Consider the following 22,412-nt stretch of genomic DNA (forward strand, 5'->3'; position numbering starts at 1 on the left):
TTTAGCATGCACTTGGTGCTAAATGAGAGTGGAAGACTGCAGCGGGTATGTGTGCCCTGTCCAATTAGCATTAAATCCTGCTTTTAGGGGCCACCCAACCATAGTATTTGCCAATGCATTCCTGGTCTGTGGAGAGGAACTGTGGAGGGGACTCAGGGTGTGGTGCAGGAGCCTGACCGTGGCCATTAGTGCAGGCAGCAAACATGTCGTTCTGCTCTATCTTCCTCCTTCAGTCACCATTCCTGGTCTAGAAACTGCACTGCAAGTGTCTCCTGCACTCTGCAGCCTGGCTGTGCCTTTTCCCTGGCCGTGAATCCTTTTCCCTTTGGTATTGTACCTGCTTGTTGGCCCTATCCAAGATAGCCACCATAAGTTCATCATGGACAGGCATCCTTTTGGACTGCTTCATGACTGTTCAAAATCCCTGGCTCTTGCTGGATTGTGGCTGGGCTGCAGAGCTGGAGAGGCCTGAAAATAGACAAACAATTCATTATTGTCTCAGTACTTCAAAAAAGGTTAAGTACATTCTCAGAAAAAGTTGCATTTGGAATCGCTAGGCAAAAAAAAAAAAAGCTTTCAAAAAACTCAGCTTCAATATATTCTCAGAGCAGTGCTTACGATCCCAGGTGCTCTATGCACATAACAGTTAAGCAGAGTGAAAAGCCGGAGCATAGAATGGTAAGGTGAAATTTACAAATGCTATGTGTTTAAAAATCAGACCATTTTAGCCTTGGTGTGTGTGAGTGTTTACTTCCTAAGCTTTCTCAGTCTTTTCAGGCATTCCACCTTCTGGAGGATGACAATGTTAGAGGTTCCTGAATGTCAAAGGAACGTTCTGTTCCAAGCTACTGATTGGAAACCAGCTGTGTATGCCACAGAGGTTTTCAAGTTTATGATGACTGAGCAACACATCCATTAGTGGAGTGGGCTGATGTCCTACAGAGGGGAGCTTAAAAAATACATTTCTTGGAAGGGTGTGACTACCTCTATCTGAAGTTCCTGCTACAGGAGAAGTTTGCAGCTATGAGCTGTGATTGGGTCAAAATTCATAGGGAAAAATCAACAGGATGCTGCGCTAAAGTCCACATGGATTACTGCCTCTGTGTAAGCTGCTGAAAACTCTGCACTCCTGCAGTTACTGGGTACAGCTACAGCTTATGATACAGCCTGCTCTGACTACGTCTACCTATGGACTACATGCAAACACACATGACAATATGGACTCTCAAAGAGCTGCATAGCCAGCCTCTCTCCTCCCTGGCACATTTCTGGACTGCATAACCCCAATTCGCTAAATCTTTGCTGTACTTTAGTCACCCATGTGCTACATTTTCCCACACCCTGCATACAGCAGATGATTCATTATGCTGTGGGATGGCCAATTTGCACGATGTGGTGTACTAAAAGAGTAACACCCCACCAAATCTTTGTACTAATGTGCAAGTATCTAGTAAAAAGTTTAATGTTAAATGCTTGTTTAACTGCTACCCATGGCTTGTAATAACAATACATTGGGTCATAACTCAGAAATCCCTCCCCTGCATATATTAAACAACAGACATGAAACCAACCACATACCAGGCTCCTTCTGTATCTTCTGCTGGCAGTTCTGAGGCAAGCTGATCCTCCAGGATGGGGGTCATCAAACAGCTCCTTTGGGTATGGGCCCAGGATGAGCTGCAAAAGCCAAAGCCCGCTGGGGGACCTACACGGGACACCAGAGTCACTTGATTTGGAAGCTGCTGGCGCCCCTCTAGTGCTATACTAGATCTTGGGGGTCAGAAGGTTGGCATCCTGGTTGACTGGGCTATTGTATCCAACACTTAGTCAAAGTCCTTGTAAAAGAGGCAGGATGATGGGGAGTTCACAAAGGTACGGTTCTCACCCCTGGCTTTCCAGTAGTTGCTCTTGGTCTGCTTAATCGGCTCCCAGCTCTGGTCACTGTTCCATTTAATCCCCAGTGCTTTCAGATTGTCCATTATTTTTTGGTACATGTGATCATTTCTGGTGCTCTTACTGAAGTTGAGCATCTTGCTCACCTAGCACCAGAGATTTATGAGAATCTGACTGTGGTGCTGTGACCAGGTAGCAGCATGCTTGGCAAAGGACTACTTCTTGTTGGTGGCCATAGCTAATGCAGGGGATGATTCATTTTGTTTGCAGTTCAGTGGTCAGAATGAAATGGAAGAGATAAATGCCAAACAGCTGTACTAGAACCAGGGGGTTTGCTTCCCTTTCCTGAGAGCTGATTGGCTATTCTTGGGATAGAAAGGCCAAGGAACACTGACCCATGGGATTGTGGGATAGTCTTGGGAGACTCTCAGGATATGAGTCTGGGCACCTAGGCCCAGGCTGAATCCACCCTGCAAAGTTATGCAGTTTGGACCCAGTGGGATTTGGGCTTGGATCCTGCCCCCAGGTCCCAGCTCCTGAGGGCTTACTGGCCCAAGTCAGACAGATGGAAAGGGGGGTTGGGCTTGAGCTGGAGTCTGAGCCCAGGCTTACAATGCAATGTAAACATAGCCTAAAGCCATATGCATAGCTCTTACTGAAGTTAATGGGAGGTAAGAATATGCCTAGAGGGAAGATGAGAAATCTGTCTAGAACTCCTAGTGTTAATAGAAGTAAAGACTGAAACTTAACTTTGTCTTACACTCAGGAAGTCCACATTCAGTTCTGAGGTCTGCCACACACTTCCTGTGTGGCATGATTCGGGGGTGAAATCGTGCCCCATTGATGTCATTGAGTGTTTTGCCACTGAATTCAACAGAGCATAGATTCTTGAACTAGGGGATCTAAAGGGGCTGCAGCACCTCCTGGCTTGAAGTGGTTTCCATCATATACAGTGGGTTCAGTGGCCCTCAGCACCCCCACTAAAAATTGTTCCAGCACCACTGCAACAGAGTCAACATTTCATCACATGTAAGATAGAAATAAAAATATTTCCCTTCTCCTACCTGTTGTATGACTTGTCTATTTAGATTATAAGCTTTTTGGGGCAGGGTGTCAGGGGACTGGGTCATAGACATTTAGGCCTGTGACAGGTTCGGTCACAGAGATCCCCTTTGGGACTATCATCTGATGTGCTGGAATTACCTCTGAGCCCGTTTTCCCTGCCAGCCTGGGACTCCAGAACCCTGCCGTGTTGAGCCAGACACGCTAGCCTGCTGCAGCGCAGACCCAAGTCTGGTCCATGCCCCCAAAGCTGCAGACTTTAACCCAAAACTGTTCAGCAGGTCACTTATCTCCAGTGTCCAGACACCCAGTTCCCAATGGGAGCCAAACCCCAAATACATCCATTTTACTCTGAATAAAGCTTATACAGGGTAATCTCATAAATTGTCCGCCCTCTAAAACACTGACAGAGAGAGATGCACAGCTGGTTGCTCCCCCAGGTATTGATAACTTACTCTGGGTTAATTAATAAACAAAAGTGATTTTATTAAGTATAAAAAGTAGGATTTAAGTGGTTTCAAGTAATAAGAGACAGAACAAAGTAAGTCACAAAGCGAAATAAAGCAAAACTACGCAAGTCTAAGGCTAATACATTAAGAAACTGATTACAGATAATATCTCACCCTCAGAGATGGTCCAATAAGCTTCTTTCACAGACTAGACTCCTTCCTAGTCTGGGCCCAATCCTTTCCCCTGGAACAGGGGACATCTTAGGTGGAAAACAGGGGCTCTCATGACTGGAAACCCCCTTTGTTCTGTTCCACCCCATTTTATAGCTTTGGCACAAGGCAGAAATCTTTTGGCTCTCTGGGTCCCCCCCAATGTAAAAGAACCAGATTTAAGATGGATTCCAGTATCAGGTGACATGATCACATGTCCTATGAGACCCCAGCCTCTATTCTTCCTGGGCTGGCCCACACGCACACAGGAAGGTTTGTAAGTAAACAGAGCCATTTACCACCAATTGTCCTAGTCAAAGGGAGTCATCAAGACTCTAAACCACCATTAATAGGCCACACTTTCCATAATTACAATAGGACTTCAGAGTTATACTTCATATTTCTAGCTTCAGATACAAGAATGATACAGACATACAAATAGGAGGAATATATTCAGTAGGTTATAGCCTTTGTTATGATACCTTACAAGAGACCTTTTGCATAAAGCATATTCCAGTTGCATCATATTCACACTCATAAGCATATTTCCATAAAACATATGGAGTGCAATGTCACAAGGCCTAGTGGCCAGAATATGAATGCCAGAGCCCAAGGTCAAAGCAGAGTCAGAGGCGGGGGTCAAATCTGAGGTCAGTGTCCTAATGCTAGAGCTAAGGGTTGAGACAGAGGCAGAGTCAGGAATCAGAGCCAACGATCACATTGGATTACCTGGAGTTGAGAGTAAAGCTGGTTTCAAGGCAGAAGCAGGTCTGGGACAGGACTAGAATAAGGCTGGGTGCAGGGCAGGGTTTAGGCTGGAGCAGTGGAGGAGCAAAGGAGGAGCAGGACTTGGCGTGAAGTGAGCACAGGGAGGTAGAGAATCCACAATCATGTGCGTTGAGCAGTCAGCAAGCTACTGCTGCTGCTGGGCTTAAGAACTGGCCTGCTAGCTTCCTTAGCCAATCAGGCAGCATAGCTGACCTGTTAGGCTGTCAGAGGCTGAGAAGGCACAGCTGCAGGGCCTTACTCCTGACCAGGATCTTTCTTTTACTATGTTTACGGACAGTGCCCATCACAATAGTACCTTGATCTTAGTTGGGGCCCCTATGCACTGCCATAATTCACTTATTTATTATTGTTATTAAGCACCTATGTAGGGTATAACACAAACCAATTGAAAAGAAAATTGTACATGGCTGTTTTTTAAAAGGTTATTAAGCCTGGGACTTTCAAAGGAGCCAAAGAGAGATAGGTGCCTAATTAGTTGGACACCTAACTAAGATTTTCAGTTCTTTTGAAAATCTCAGCTTGAAACCCTCACAGTTTGCAAGGGTGCAATATACATCAGTAATTACTACTATCCCTTTATCAAATGTGTCTGCATTCTAAATCGGAAACCTGGATATAAACTTTTTGAATTCATCAGAAAAAAAAAAGTGTTGCTGAGAGATTAGTTAAATGAATGATACTGATGGCTGGATGTGTTAGAGTCCTGTGAAGCCATATGTTTTGCTGCTGGGGAGAAGTTGTTTATACAAGGTGATACCTTCTTTGTTTACTCAGGGGATTCATTTGGAAATATTTAATCAGAATAAGAGTCATAGCATCCCCCTTAAACTTGTCTTTTCAATGGAAAATCGTGAGTCTGAATTGGAAGTGGTATGAAAGCTTTCATTTTTTTCTAGCTGGTTGACCTCAAAATTTCATCACATGCCCTTGTGTCCAAGAAGCTTTATTATTGCATTTCTCTCTTCATAGGGCTCTCTGTACGGCTGCTTCATTACTTGCAGCTTGTTCAGAATGCAGTGGGATGATTACTCATTGGTTCAAGCTCTTGTGATCAAATTATGCCCTACCTGTACTTGTAAGGTTGATTGCCAGTAATTGGCAAATTTATATTGGGTCTACTGTTTTTGTTGTTGTTTGTTTGTTTGTTTTTAAGGCTATAAAAGTGTTGACATTGGCTAGAAATTTGCTCTTTGAACTTCCTAATGGCCATTATCTGTGCTCACAAAACTGATGTTGGATTCAACTAGTCTGGGACTCTAAAGACCTGGGATCAATCCTCTGCTCTACTGGAAATTTCCTATGTAACCTTAGACCAGGTTGCAGTGCAGAGGTGATCAATGAATGTTATAGTTTTGGACTTCAAGAGTCAGGGTTAGATTCTCAGCTGGTGAAAGTGGTATAGCTCCATTGATTTCTGTGGGGAAGCATGGTGGTCTAGTGGGTAGGGAGTCGAAGAGATCTGGATTTTATTCCTGGCTCTGCCATTGACCTGTTGTTTTACTTTGGAAACAGGGCCGGCTCGAGCATTTTTGCCACCCCAAGCTGCAAAAAAAAAAAAAAAAAAAAAAAAAAAAAAAAAGCGCAATCGGCGGCACTTCGACGGCAGCTCTACCGCTGCCACTTCATTTTTCGGACCAGCTGCCAAAATGCCGGACATGCTGCCCCTCTCCGTTGGCTGCCCCAAGCACCTGCTTGCTGCCCTGGTGCCTAGAGCCAGCCCTGTTTGGAGAGGTCACGTCACTTCTCCGTGCTTCTATTTCCCCTCTTACCCTTTGTGTGTCTTTTCAATTTAGATCATAAGTTTTTCAGCACAGAGATTCTATCTCAGGGGTAGGCAACCTATGGCACGCGTGACAAAGGCGGCACGCGAGCTGATTTCAGTGGCACTCACACTGCCCGGGTCCTGGCCTCCATTCTGGGGGGCTCTGCATTTTAATTTAATTTTAAATGAAGCTTCTTAAACATTTTAGAAACCTTATTTACTTTATATACAACAATAGTTTAGTTATATATTGTAGACTTATAGAAAGACACCTTCTAAAAACATTAAAATGTATTACTGGCACACAAAACCTTCAATTAGAGTGAATAAATGAAGACTCGGCACACCGCTTCTGAAAGGTTGCTGACCCCTATTCTATCTCATTGTGTGTTTGTACGGAGCTTAACACAGTGGAATCCTGATCTTGGTTGGTACCTGTAGGTGCTACTATAACACAGATAAGGGCTTGTCTACACAACTTAGTTCATAGCAAGCTGGGATGTAAGTTTACCCCACGGTAGACTGCCATTTGCTAAAAGTCCTTGCTGCCATGCACTAAAAGTTCTGTGGTGCACTTTGATCTATGCCCCTTTCAAAGTAGAGTAGTTCAAAGCGCACTATGTAACTTTTCATGTATGGCAGCAGGATCCACTTAGTATGCAGCAGGCCAATGCAGGGTAGGTTTACACCCCAGCTAGCTATGAACTAAGGTCTGGTCTACACTAGAAACTTACATCGGTATAGCTACATTGCTCAGTGGTGTGAAAAATCCACACCCTTGAGAGATGTAGCCACACCAAGCTAACCCCCAGGGTAGACAGTGCTAGCTGATCATAGAATCAGAGATCATCTATACTGCCTGACCACAAGACAAGATGCAGGCCAGCGATCCACACCACCACTGCCCCACCGACCCCTGCCCCAGGCCCCCCACGACAGAAGAGCGACAGGCCCCCCGCCCCCAGAATCTTCCCAATTCCTCCCCCCCCTTCCAAATTCAATTCCAGCTGACAACCCCCGCCCATGCGCAAAAGACTCAACTCCAGCCCTCCCCTCTGGAAATATCTATACCATTGACCCATATACCTATTTACCAGTGTATTGTGACATTTATTTGACTATTTTAACCAGCCTAACACTTATCTCCTCCCATAACATCATAAAATTATATCTCCATCTACCTTTAGTCCCTCCCTCCTCCCTCCCCCCCTCCTTCCTTTCTTCCCACTCCTTCTCCTGATGTCCTCCTGGTCCTTTTTTAATTTCCCTGACTGAATTTTAATTTCCTGAATTTATATCCTGTGTCCTCCTTCCCTGAACAATAATTTCTCCTCTCCTTCTCTCCTTCCTATCCTATTCTCCTATATTATTTATATATCTCCTATCTATATCCTTCTTCTTATCCTTCCTCTTATCCTTCTCTCCTCCCTCCTCCTCTCTCCTTTCCCTTCCCTTCCATTCCTTTCTCCTTCATTTCTTTCCTTCCTTCATCCCCAATTTTCTTTCCCTTCTTTGTACCTCTTAAACATGGGAGCACTCCTTCTTAAACATGGGACCAAAACACTACAATACTAATACTTGAGGTCTCACACTCGCCCTTCCTTATCCCTACTATACCCACCCCTAATGCCCTAGCACCTGCGCCTTTATTTGCACAGCACTGCCACAGCACTTTTCCAAGTCATCCTCATTGCCACCTCATAGTCTCATCCCTCCTCCAACCCCTCCTCCAGGTCCCTTCTCCCCCTCCATTCTCCTTACTAGTGCGTCCCCAGCTTATAACTAAAGTTCACCTTAGACATCTAAATTCAATTTCCCACCACTACTCTACTTTGAATTTTCATCTGTATCTAAACTCCAGTTTACACAATCTAAATCTCTCTCCTGAAGAATATCCCCCCCCCCCCCTGCATCAACCCAACAACTTGTCACTCCCACTCCCCTCTTGGTTCCCACTCCAGCATCAAATATCATGAATAAAATAAACCCATAAAAAGGGAAAACAAAAAAACCAACAGAACTCCCCCCTCCCCCCCCCAACCCACCCCTACCTCCCCCCCCTCCTTAACTCCTTTCTCCCTCCTCCTTTCACTCCCTTATCCTTTCTTTTTTTTTCCTCATCCCTTTTTTTTCCTTTTTAACCAGTAATTCTTCATCACGTATCATTTGCCTTCATCATAATTAATCCAGATCATGAAATCCAAATAAAAATCTGTCTAAAAAAAAAAGTATCTTCTCAAAGAAGAGGATCAATCTTCATTATCCTAAATCCAATCCATAATCCAATCCAATCCCAATCTTTCCCAGTTGCCATTGCCCTCATTCTCTTTTTTTTTTTTTTTTTTTTTTTTTTTTTTTACACTTACTTTACATACTCTATACTTCCTATACTTTCATTTCCACTTTTTTTTTTTCATATTATTGAACTAAAGTCAGTAATAATCTATCATAATCGAATCAATCATTTTAATAATTATTTTATTATAGATAATATAATATCCAAATAATATCTTAAAATATTAATATTATATTCTAGGATCCCTAATATCATTTGATTTAGCTTAGTTGTTTGTGTCAGTTTTAGTCTACCTCAGATACTACCTGTCTCTATCCCCCCCATCATTCCATTCCATCCTCTATCATTCTTCCTCAGCCCTTCATGTTCATTTAGCTCATTAAAGGCAAAGTATAAGTATTTATTTATATATTCCATTATTATAGAATATCCTCCCTCTCACTCGTTTTAAGTTTTAAGCTTTCTTCTTTCTCTTTCTTTCTTCCTATTTATATGGCTAAAAAAAACTAAAATATGTTTTTTATTGGTCCCTCTCCCCATCTCATCTTTCCTTTTCTTTTTTCTTTCCTTTCTCACAGCCCCCAATAAGGGAGGTTTCCTCTGAGTTTTTCCTCCCCATTCTCCACCATTTTTTTCTTTTTCTTTTCTTTTTTTCCCCTCTAGCTGCTCATCAGCTCATCCAGCAAACTGCTACCTACTAAAACTTTCCTTCTTCCCCTGCCTCCTCTGCCTCCTCCCAACAACTGCAACCTCTTCAACCTAACCCCAACCCTGCCATCATCTGCCCCCCCCCCCTAATGCCCAGTCCACTCACCCCTTAACTAGTACCCTTATTTTAGTAAGTTAGCCCTTTTGAAACACCTAGTCACCCTAGTCTCAGATGCACTATGATTTATCTCCCCATTTATTTGGAAATTAGCTAGCATGATCTCCCAGCCAAGTTGTCCCCCTACAACAATTTCCTCAACAAGGTCCTCGTTACTCACCAAAATCAAATCTAAAATGGCATCCCCCCTCGTCGGTTCAGCAACCACTTGATGAAGGAATTCATTAGCTATCACGATGGAAGAATTCTTTTGTCAATCTAGTTACTGCCTCTCAGGGAGGTGAATTATTTACACCAAAGGGAGAATCCCTCCCATTGGTATAGGTAGTGTCTACATTGAAGCACTACAGTGGCCCAGCTGCATCGCTGTAGCATTTTAAATGTAGACATATCCTAAGTATTCATGTAGACAAGCCCAAATCAGTTTACTGCAGCTGAGAATCTGGCCCGCATAATTTCTTTGGTTTAATGATCAATAACTGGGGATATACAAAACAAGCAACAAAACTGGAGAAAGTTACACATTTCAGCTTAAGGTTTTTAATTTATCTGTAAAAATGTTAAGTAAAAATGATTACATACACATACACTTTTAACTGGATTATCTTTTAAAATGGATTTTAAAAACTATATAGCAAAACTCCAAAGCACTAAGGATTGCTTTAGTTTGCCTGAGCATTTTTAATCCTCTAATTTTGAATAAGAAGTGTCTTTCACTGCTAATGTAATAAAAAATAGCTGTCTGATAGGCATTATTGCAGTTATAAAGCAATCCACAGGGCAGAGCCTGTCAAAGCTGAGCATTCCCAACAAGCAAATTTTGAACAAAGGGTGCCATAAAGAGTGGAATGGTATCTGCAATAACAGACTAACACTTTATGGCTGTAGGGTATGGGGATGCTGTTTTCATTCATTCATTTGCTTTCAAGGTAAAAGGATGAGGATGAGATCACTTTGGTCAGAATTTGAACTCCACTCATGAGGTGAAAATTAGTGCACTAAGTCATTGCATGAGATAATTGCATCATCCTCTTTTCTGACATCAAGAGATAACTGTTCACTTTGCTTTGTGATCCTTTAGCTGAAGGTCAGAATTATTCAGGAGGCACCTTCTAATTCTTTGAGACAGTTCTAAATGTACATGGAGAAGGGTGGCCTTCTGGTTAACACATTGGAGAGTGACTCAGGAGTTCCAGGTTCAAATGCCAACTCTAGCACAGTGTTGTTGTAGCCATGTTGGTCCCAGGATATGAGAGAGGCAAGGTGGGTGAGATAATACCTCTTAATGGACCAGCTTCTATTGGCAGAAGGGACAAGCTTTCAAATTTCCCAAAGTGACCTAAAGAAGAGCTCTATGAACTTCACACACCGAGGTGTAGGTGGTGTGACCTAGTGGTTAGAGGAGAATCAGAGGGCAAAACCAGAGGTGTGATTAGAAGGCAAAGCAATTGTTGGAGCCAGGAGTCAGAACAGAACCAAAAGGCACAACTAGAGTCATGGTCAGGAGACAAGCCAGTGCTCAGAGCCAGGAATCAGGAGTTCAGTGCTAGGCAGGGACTCGGGCTGGAGTAGAGCAGGCCAGGGTCGGAGCAAGGGCTGGACAGGAAGTAGGTCTGGTGCAGCTTCAGGCTTGGAAAGCATTAAGCAACTACTTTGCTGCTGTTGCTACAGGGCTACAGCGGTGATGTGTTGGCTCTTCTGACCAATCAAGGACAACATTCTCTCAGTGAGGGCCCAGTCGAGCTCATTGAGTTGCTAGACGACTGAACCCACAGGCAGCTGAGTTCCTAATGGTGAAGCTCAAAAGCAACAGAAGTTGGGTCCCATAAAAGATATTACCTCTAGCACAGTCTCTCTTGTGACCTTAGGGAAATTGCTTCATTTCTCTCAACTCCCCCATCTGTAAAATGGGGACAATAATCATTCCTTTCTCCCATCCTTTGTCTTTCTTGTCCATTGAGATTATGAACTCTTTTGAGCAGGGATTGTCCCTTGGAGTTAGAGGTGGTCAAGAATGGCTTCAATTTTCACTCACGTCAAAATTTGAAATGTCAATTTTTGATTCTTCTCCCCCCCACACACCCCATCTCTGTGCGCTATGTATTAATACAGGCCCTTGGGTTGATATCTCCAGGCTCTACCTTAATACAGGTAACAGACGTGTGTGCAAGCAGCAAAGAGTCTTGTGGCACCTTATAGACTAACAGACGTTTTGGAGCATGAGCTTTCGTGGGTGAATACCCACTTCGTCGGATGCATGTAGTGGAAATCTCCAGGGGCAGGTATATATAAGCAAGCATGCGCACATGCACATACACTCACACTCACATACACTCTCTCTCACACACACACACACACACACACACACACACACACACACACACACACACACACACACTTTGTATAAATGCATCTTGGCCTGATTTTCAAAAGACTGAGTATATACAGCTCCCATCAATTTTTAAAGAGTTTGGTGTAGTTATTATTCTGATTTGAATTCCATTGGGTTAGACAAAGCAGTGAAGGTCTCACAGGACTTTTACAAATACCTGAAATCAGAGCCACATAATGCTTGAGTTTTTCTAGAAATGTTTCTCAAAACAACTTATAGCACAGAATAATTTATGGAGATTTAGGAGAAGATATAATTGCTTAAGATTAATGTTTAGGGACAGGGGAGGAGATGATTACTAAAATCTTTTATTTCCAGTTGCCTTTGTACATGATCAATGCATAAGCTGGGGAAGTGTTCTGGCATCTTAAAGTCTTGAGTCCTCTATGCATAGTTGTTTGCTTTCCAGTTACTAGTTGGTGATTAAATAAAAAATGCTTATCTGATAATTCATTAAAGTGTGATATGATCTTTCCTGTGGCAATTTAAGCTGAAGTAATAAGCATGGAATTGGGAGACAAAAGGTCCTGAGATTTAATTCTGGCTCTTGCACTGACTGTGTGTATTCATTTGCCTCATCTGTAAAATTAGGATAACACCACCACCACCACTTACCTACCTATTTACAGCGAAAGAGGTTGTGTAGATTAATTTGTTAATGGTAGTAAAATGCTTTCAGCATGTAAAGTGATATATAAATGCTAAATATTAATATTATTACCTGAAAAAGACAATGCTAGCTGATCTCTTACCATAAAAACAAGGACGGGTAAGGCCTTCTTGTCTTGGTGGTAGCTAGCGCAGCTCATGCTGGTCTTGGAAATGTAGCTGTTGCTCCATCATAAATTACTGACAAGCTTGTGACAGCTAATGAGAAACCACAGACCTTAGTGAGGCAGCAACAGGTTCTGTCTTGTGGTGACAGAGAGATGGATCTTATTTTCCTTTGGGGGTGCTGAGAAGTCTGGCTATGGTAGATCTTCTAGAACTTCCCTCACCTGACAAGTTGTCCCTCAGGTAGTTTCATGAGATATAAAGGGGTTATTGTATCATCTGTCACTTAGCTGGAATGTTTCCTTCTCTGGGCCCTCTGAGGCTCCACTCACAGAGCTCAGCTCTGCACCTACCCTCCTGGGAACCTCTCATGTGCTGTTCAACAAACGGAGGAGTGGGAATTCACACCAAAAATAGTAAATCCAAGCATGTGCGTAGGAGACTGTAATAATAGAAATACACCCTATTACAACAGGTAGCATGTTAATAATGGCCCTTCTTTTCTTTTATCATGGAAAGGAATGATGACTTACTACTGAAATTTCTTCAGCTAGAGATAAGAAAACCATGTTGGCCCAATGCTGTAGTTTGGAAAATAAACATGCTTGTAAAATTCATTAAAAAGAATAATAAAAATTGTTTTTCAAAATTTTCCCGTGAAATGTCAAGGCCAGATTCCCCAGTATACTCTGGCTGCTCTGATGATATAAAGAAGTCAAGAACCTGAGTGAAATAAAGTTTAAGGTTTGATTTGTGTCATTAAAGCAGCACAAAACAGCCAGACTGTACTGGTGAATTTGGCTCATCATCTAATACATTCCAATGTCTGCAAGCCAGTCAGATTGCCAAGGGCATGCTCCTTATTTACTTCTAAAAGTTAATACAGTATAACTACATCCCATCCAAAAAAACAGTTCATTGATTTATCCAGTACTTTTGTTTGGCTCTTACAATGTCTCAATCATAAGAACTGAAAAAGGAATTCTGTCTCCCATTTTGACTTCCAGAATGTTTCATTTGGAAGTCCACCAAGAAGGATTCTGTGGCCCACTGGTCCTGATCCTGCTCTTATTGAAGTTAAGAACTGAATTCATTTCTTACCACTGAATATAATGGGAGCATGATTACACCTTATAGACCACAGGGCAAGATTCATTGAGCCAATTCATAGTAGTATGGTTAAATAAACATTAATTGGCTATGGTACATTAAGAAGCCTTCTCTCTAAGGCAATCAGAATAAAATAGGTCAAATAATTGTGCAGTGAATCTGTTATCTGCTGCAGCAGTATCCACTGGACAAAATTACTACATATATATCAGTCATTTAGTTCAGCATAATAAAAATAATTAGACCTGAACATTGCTTTAAAAATGCATCAGTTCTGCCTTGACATTTATTCTTGATAAATGAGCTTCACTTCACCATTTGTGTAGCAGCAGGAGACCTTTATCTTGTGACATTGTTCTATTCCATTGACATTATTTCTTAATTATCACTGCCATCACTAGTTTGGAGCCCTGCATGTTATTGGCAAAATTTAGCTTTGGTTAAAGTGGGCACGACACTGTTCACTCTCAAAGGAAACTGTGCTTGCTATGCCAGGGTGGAACGGGGTACTCTGTTCTTGGACACTGTTTGTATGGATTGATCTTTGTATATTTACTGCAAATTCTGGAGTACAGAAAATTAATTTTAAAAATAAGAAGCCACGTAATACAAATCTCTTGGCCAGATCCTGGTCCCTGTATTTGTCCCTTTTACACTATTCTGTTGGCACCAAGGGGAAGGAAATCTGCCTTAACAAGGCAACCAGTGTAGCCATCTCCTTGGTGGACTGGGGACTGGAGCTGGAATGTGGTGCTTCTGGTGAGGAACTGTCCCAAGGGATAACTGGGAATAAATCAAATTCTCTCTGTTGTGCTCAAGCCATTCATACCTGAAAAACTGCTGCATAATAATTTTGTTTGGTCAACAATCTGCTCAAACATGAAACATTTCCTTTACAAATCCTGAGAGAACCCAGTAGCCTGTGTCCACTTCCCTAGTAGATTTTGATAAATAAATAGACATAAAGGGCTATATTGAAAAAGAAACATAGTCACCTAGAAAAAGCACTGAGATTCACGAAGCCTGGGTTGGGTGCCTAGGCTTCCAGTACAGTGAATGGGGAGAAGCGCCTTAGAATGGATTCACAAAGTCAGCACACTTGGAGGATCACACACTAGGAGTCATGCTCTACTTGCACGTGCACACACCTACACACACTCTCTCTCTCTGCCAATGTTGAAACTGCTGCACTGTGGATCACCCCAGTGTGGCCATGCCCCAACTTCTCTCTCCCCCAGCTGACAGGATGGGCAGGCCTGGTGCAGTGGCAGAAATGTGCTGCACCCCTGTAAAAGGGAATAGCTTCCCCTCCACCTGTGTGCTAGGGAGCTCTAAGAGTCAGAGTTGCTTCCAGACCACCTCTCTTACGGGGTAGAGTGGCTTTGCAAATGGCACAGATAAATCCTAATTAAATTGCTAACCAAGCATACCTCAAACTCCTGTGTATTAGTCACCAAATGATATGTCCTAATACACAACCTTTAAGTGGTTCAGCAGTGTTGAAGAAATCTACAGAATACAGCAGAGTTTACCCTGTAGCCATAGGTACTAGTGATTATTAAGGCTATTTCTTATTAGGGTTATTTCTCTTGAGATCAACTATATTGTTTTGTGTTTGTTACCTGTTTTAATACTGCATTATAGGTGCCTTTGTGTGTGTGTGTGTGAGACTATATAATCAGTGTATATAAATAAACATCTGCGTAGACTGTTGGTCCTTCATCAGTTGAGACTGAGCCGATCACAACACGTCTTCCAATTCTCTCTCGCTCTGGCCATCCTTTGCCATGCTTGTCCATATCTCCTTGTTAGGAAATCATCCCACCTCTTTGGAGGCCGACCGCGTGGCCATTTCAGTTCTTGCAGATACCACTCGGATATAGATGTGGTCCATCTGTTGTTGCTGAGTCGGGCCATATGTCCCGCCCACCGCATTTTGCTGAGCCTGCTTTCAACAACAACGTCTCGCACTCCAGACTGCTGCCTAATTATTGCATTGAGGATGTGATTGCGGAGCGAAAGGAACAAACATTTTTGGGCAATCGCCCTCTGTGCGACAGACAGTTCATGTTCTTCAATCTTTGTCAGTGACCATGTTTCGCTGCCATATAACATCGCTGGGAGCACGGTTGAGTTGAAAAGATTCGCATGAGTTGTTTTGCTGATCTTTCCTTGGAGAATGTCCTTGATGTCACTGAATGCGCATCATCCAGCTTTTTTTGTGTGTGACAGTTCGCCTTTCTGATCATGGCGCATGTTGGCATCCTGGCACAAATAAACGTATTTGTCAACCTCTTGGATCTACTCTCCTCCAGGAGTAATTTGGGTTCTTGGCAGAACATCTGATCTCATGTGTTTCATTTTCAACTGTTTCATTTTTAATCTGACTTAACTACTTTTTGTGTTCAGTTCTTTAAGCATTCTTTCAAGCTGGGCTGTATTTTCAGCTATCAGCACTATATCATCTGCAAACTTGAGATGGTTTAGCCACTCGCCATTGATAATAATCCCACCTTTCAAGTCTGCGCATTGAAAAACCAATTCAAGACAGGCTGTGAATAATTTTGGTGAAACTTTATCTCCTTGTTTCACACCTTTCTTGACGGGGATTCGGAGGGGAGTATCAAACAGCGATATGTCTGTGCTGCAGCCAGAGTTCGCTTCCTTTAGTAATGTGATATATTTCACGCTGATGCCCTGTTCTGAAAGAGCTTCAAGCATGATGTTAGTCTCTACGCTGTCAAATACCTTCTCGTAGTCCATGAAGGCAATGCACAAACGGAATTTATATTCCCTTGAACGCTCTAGTAGTTGGTTTAGAATGAAGAGGTGGTCTATCATGCTATAATTCCTTCGAAAGCTGGCCTGCTCTCTAGGTTGCTGTTCATCCAGGTTTTGCGATAGTCAATTTGTTATTATTTTAGTGAACAATTTATAGATATGCGAAAGCAGGCAGATCGGGGATTGTTCTTTAGATTATCTCAATCGCTTTTCTTATGCAACAGGATGGTATTGGACTCTTTCCAACTGGACAGTATCTTCTGGATTTCCAGGTATCGGCTGAATCTTTGGGCGATAGCTTTCCAAAGTTCCTGACCTCCTGCTTTAAGCACTTCTGCTGTCAGATCATCTTTACCTGGAGCCTTCCCCTCTTTCATTTGATGACTGCGTGGCAGACTTCGCTAATGAGAACTGGGAGTATGTGTTCATCGGTTTGTTGAAGTGATGGCATTGGGATGTCTATACGGGATGCAAACAGCGGGGTATAGAAACCCCTGCAGATTGCCTCCATCTCTGTTTGATCGATTACTGATTCTCCGTCCCTGTTCTTCAAAGCCAATAATGATGGCCTGTACAACGCCAGTTCCCATTTGCATTTTTCTGAGACTTTTATGGATCTTCAGCAGCCTTTAGGAGCTTTTCGGTTTGAAATTTCTTGAAGTCTTCCTTCAACTTCATTCGTATGAGCTTGCAGAGAAGGGAGTACTGAAGCCGGTCACTACCATTTCTTTTCATTTTCCTCCTCTTCTCCAATAAAGTCTTTGTATTCTCCGAGATTCTTCCACGAGCTCTTCTTGATCTTTCACGTTCAGCTGATTTCACACACTGTTTCAGTCTCTTACTGAAGTTCTCATAATCGTCATCACAGTCATCGAGGAGGCTCCAATCTTCCCTAGAAATGTTTTCCTTCAGGATTGCCTCATTGAAAGCTACCAGTTGGTGCCTTCTGTTCGCCATACACAGCGCCTTTTTCTCCACCTTCACAGTGAACATGAGTCTAGCTCTCAGTAGGCGATGATTGCTACCAGTATTGAATGATCGCACTACTGAAATATTCTGCATGATGCGTCGTCTATCAATCAGAAAGTAATCAATTTCATTTTTTGTCTTCACGTTTGGTGCGATCCAGGTCCATCTTCTATTGGCCTTCTTTCAGAACCAGGTGTTACTAATTCTCATCGTCTCTGCCAATATAGCTAGTCATTCTCCTCATGCGTTTTGTTCTCTGATACCATACTTTCCTATGAACTTTTCACCCCCTCTCCCTCTTCCAACCTTGATGTTAAAATCTCCCATTACAATCGTATATGTGGAACTCTGAATGATAGAATCCTTCCACATCATCATCCTCGCATGCACTTGTGGGAGCATAGATCTGGATGATTTTGAGGGTACTATTTGGTTGTATTGGTGGTAAAGCACCCCGATACACGATGACTTCAAAGGCATGAGACAATTTTCAAAGACCATTCCTTGTTTATGATGAATCCGACTCCTCCAACTGTCCTCGTGCCTTCTCCTTTTCCTAAAATGACCGTGCTTCCATCCCTCCAGCTGACCTCCATCTCCTTCTTTCGTCATGTTTCGCAAACACCCAGCACATTGCAGGCTGTTTTTGCCTTTTCCTCCATGAGATGGTTTATCAATTCCTCCCTCGTCAGTGTTCTGCAGTTATAAATGCACACTGAGAGAGTTGTCCGGTTTCCTTTCGGTGACCTGGCACCTGAGATTCTTTATAGCCTCTCATTGTTAGAATGCCTCACCGCCTCCGGAGCGGGGATTGAGGGATGTGCCGAGAACTCAGACTTAGTTTTCCATGTTGTTTTTGCCATTGTTTTCAGCCACCCGCTGGCTGGGCTATCCGTGGCGCAAAACATCTATACTGTTAAATAAAATCTGGTGGGACAATAGAGATTAAAAGGGTGCAGATAGCATTACAGGAAGAGGGCCAATGATTTGTTAGTCTAAAAGTGCCCTGCCCTTCTAAATTTAAGTATGCGGTTAACTAACTTTCACCAGCAGAATCCCTCTGATATCTCACCTAGACAGAACCTTATAAGATGGTGTCCCAATGGGTATTTCATTCACATGATTAGTAAGCAAGCAAGAAAAAGCAAGATACATAAATGTTGGCTCACAATTTTAAACCCTCAGCTAAGAAAAGCCTGAACTGACAGAAGCTGAAATCCTTCTACACTGAGTCACAATTAATTGTAGCAAGTGTTAGAAACTCACTAGGGTTGTCCATTAATCGCAATTAACCCATATGATTAACTCAAACAAATTAATCACGATTAATCACAATTTTAATTGCACTGTTAAACAATAGAATACTAATTGAAATTTATTAAATGTTTTGGGATGTTTTTCTACATTTGCAAATATATAGATTTCAATTACAATATATAATACAAAGTGTACAGTGATCACTTTATATTACTTTTATTACAAATATTTGCACTGTAAAAATGATAAAAAATCATATTTTTCAATTCACATAAGTAGTACTGTAGTGCAATCTCTTTATCGTGAAAAATGTAGAATTTTTTTTTTCGGTTACATAACTGCACTCAAAACCAAAACAAGGTAAAACTTTAGAGCCTAAAAGTCCACTCAGTCCTACTTCTTGCTCAGTTCTTATATTATGGGAACAAGTAAATAAGTTTTCCTTATTCACTTTCTCCAAATCACTCATGGTTTTATATAGCTCTTATCATATCCCCCTTAGTCTCCTCTTTTCCAAGCTGAAAAGTCCTAGCCTCTTTAATCTCTCCTCATATGGGACCCATTCCAAACCCCTAATCATTTTAGTTGCCCTTCCCTGAACTTTTTCTAATGCCGGTATATTTTTTTGAGACGAGGAGACCACATCTGTACACACTATTCAAAATGTGGGCGTACCATGGATTTATATAAGGGCAATTAGATATTCTCTGTCTTAGTCTCTATCCCTTTTTGAATGATTCCTAACACCCTGTTTGCTTTTTTGACTACTGCTGCACATTGCGTTGACATCTTCAGATGACGCCAAGATCTCTTTCCTGATTAGTTGTAGCTAAATTAGCCCCCATCATATTGTATGTATAGTTGGGGTTATTTTTCCAATGTGTATTACTTTACATTTATCCACATTAAATTTCATTTGCCATTTTGTTGCCTAAACACTTAGTTTTGTGAGATCTTTTTGAAGTTCTTCACAGTCTGCCTTGGTCTTAACTATCTTGAGCAGTTTAGTATCATCTGCAAACTTTGTCACCTCACTGTTTACCCCTTTCTTCAGATCATTTATGAATAAATTGAATAGGATTAGTCCTAGGACTGACCCTTGGGGAACACCACTAGTTACCCCACTCCATTCTGAAAATTTATCATTTATTCTTAGCCTTTGTTCCCTGTCTTTTAACCAGTTCTCAATCCATGAAAGGATCTTCTCTCTTATCCCATGACAACTTAGTTTATGTAAGAGCCTTCGGTGAGCGACCTTGTCAAAGGCTTTCTGGAAATCTAAGCACACTATGTCCACTGGATCCCCCTTGTTCACGTTTGTTGACCCCTTCAAAGAACTCTAATAGATTAGTAAGATATGATTTCCCTTTACAGAAACCATGTTGACTTTTGTCCAACAAGTTATATTCTTCTATGTGTCTGACAATTATATTCTTTACTATTGTTTCAACTCATTTGCCCAGTATTGATGTTAGACTTACCAGTGTGTAATTGACAGGATCACCTCTAAAGCCCTTTTTAAATATTGGCATTACATTAACTATCTTCCAGTCATTGGGTACAGAAGCCGATTTAAAGGACAGGTTACAAACCATAGTTAATAGTTCCGCAATTTCACATTTGAGTTCTTTCAGAACTCTTGGGTGAATGCCATCTGGTCCCGGTGACTTGTTACTGTTAAGTTTATCAATTAATTCCAAAACCTTCTCTAGTGACACTTCAGTCTTAGACAATTCCTCAAATTTGTCACTTACAATGGATGGCTCAGGGTTGGGAATCTTCCTAACATCCTCAGCCCGCTTACCTAACAACCTAAATTTGGCCTCCAGGACTTCTCTCCTATCCTTTCTTATGTCACTGGTACCTACATGTACCATGACCACCAGCTTCTCCCCAGCACTACACATAAGTCTATCTAGATATCTCAAGAAATCTGCATCCTTCGCACCATGCAGTTCTCCCGGTCATCACAAACCCAGCTATCTATGTTTCTAATGATCGAATCACCCAATACTAATACCTGTCTTTTCCTAATAACTGGAGTTCCCTGCCCCAAAGAGGTATCCTCAGTCCGAGAGGATACCATGACATCATCCAAAAGGAGGATTCCAACTTTGGTCCAGTTGGATGTTCTCCTTCCCTGAGACTTTCATCTTCCTCAACAGCACAGAGTCTGTCAGACCTGGGTTGGGACTGTTCTACTGTGTCCTGGAAAGTCTCATCTATGTATCTCTCTGTTTCCCTTAGCTCCTCCAGTTCAGCCACTCTGGTCTCCAAAGCCTGTACACTGTCTCTGAGGGCCAGGAGCTCCTTGCACTGAATGCACACACATACCACCTGCCCATAGGGCAGGTAATCATACATGTGCTCTTCATGGAAAAAATCAATATGTAGCCTTAATTGAGATAACATCTTCCTTAGATCCCTATGTAGCTACCTGAGAGATAGGCAGTGCACAAGGCCTGGATGGTATTCAGCTAACAGATGTGAAGGAAATACTGACACGAATATGAGATCTAGCCTTTGACACCACCATCTACTAACATGGTGAGAATAACAGACCAGTAGGCTTTCCTCAGAGGATAGAATAGTACACCTCTACCTTGATATAACGCTGTCCTCAGGAGCCAAAAAATCTTACCGTGTTATAGATGAAACTGCATTATATCGAACTTGCTTTGATCCACCAGAGTGCGCAGCCCCCCTCCCCACCCCGAGCACTGCTTTACCGCATTATATCCGAATTTGTGTTATATCGGGTCGCGTTATATTGAGGTAGAGGTGTACTAAAAAACTGACTGTCAAAAAATGCATCTTCTGTAAGGAAAAGTCATGCCTTGTTTATCTAAAAAGGAAAACAATCACAGAGAAAAGGCAAAAAGCCCTAAATGTTGATTAAAAAGTAGTGAGACAGGAAATAAAAAAAATCATAGTGGAAAGAAGTTAAGAGAAGTGGACCCCAGAGATTGATATTGGCACTAGTGTTCTTTATTAATTACTATAGTAGGTAGTGGATAGTAAGTTAGTGAAGTTTGCTGGTTAAGTTAATGTGTAATTATTTAGAACCAATAGTAGGAAGTATGACAGTTTATATATTATGAATGGGAAGGGTCTGTAATTAAATTTTATTAGTTGGGAGTTTTGGAATTCTCTAGATTGTTATTCCTTTTATGAAAGGAAGCTAACAGTTGTTTTTGGCAGCTGTGACCAAACGGTATTTATACTTAGTGTTCTATAGCAAACTAATTTTTGAGCAATATTACAGCAAAAAAGCCAAAATAGTCATTTCATTTTTATTGTTAGATTAAAAAGATGTATAACTTTAGATTTCTCAGTGCAGAAACCTCAACTATACATTCTTCTTACTTTTCCTGATCTATAACCATTGGATAGTCACACAGCAATATTGAAGTTAGGTGTTTTCTATCTCCTTCAAATAACTTACATCCTATTAATGTGATACAGTACCATTTAGGACCTAAATCCAGAACCTGTGGAAGTCACTAGAAAGACTCCCACTAACTTTTAGATAAAGTGTCTGTTATTGACAAAAATCCACCAATTTTTTATTGTTACATAATCGGAGATAATTAAAACAATATTGAGAGGAATACAATCCCAAACAAAAACAAAAGAGTCATGTAAAATGTATTTTTGAAATACACCAGCTTCAAAGCCTCACATATCAATCAAGTCTTCTATCTTTTAATAATGCACCACCGGCAACTGACTATTTTAATATATTTTGTAGGTATTGTTCTTTTAATTTTAAATAATTAATAACTTCATCTTAGTTTTCAGCAGAGGGCCTTTGGAACAAATCATAGATCAAAATAATACGC

At 41.7% G+C, this 22,412-nt stretch overlaps 1 long non-coding RNA gene across 1 annotated transcript; it reads right to left on the bottom strand.

The window, feature by feature from the left end:
- Positions 1 to 216: 216 nt before the first annotated feature.
- LOC120395264 lies at positions 217 to 4,492 on the bottom strand. Its single transcript, XR_005592550.1, has 3 exons — positions 4,344 to 4,492; positions 1,579 to 1,705; positions 217 to 468 (listed from the first exon to the last, which is right to left on the bottom strand). It is a non-coding gene; the product is annotated as an uncharacterized LOC120395264 (long non-coding RNA).
- Between the last annotated feature and the right edge of the window lie 17,920 nt (positions 4,493 to 22,412).

The sequence above is a fragment of the Mauremys reevesii genome, linkage group 1 (assembly GCF_016161935.1).
Source record: "Mauremys reevesii isolate NIE-2019 linkage group 1, ASM1616193v1, whole genome shotgun sequence".
Taxonomy (NCBI): Eukaryota; Metazoa; Chordata; order Testudines; family Geoemydidae; genus Mauremys; species Mauremys reevesii.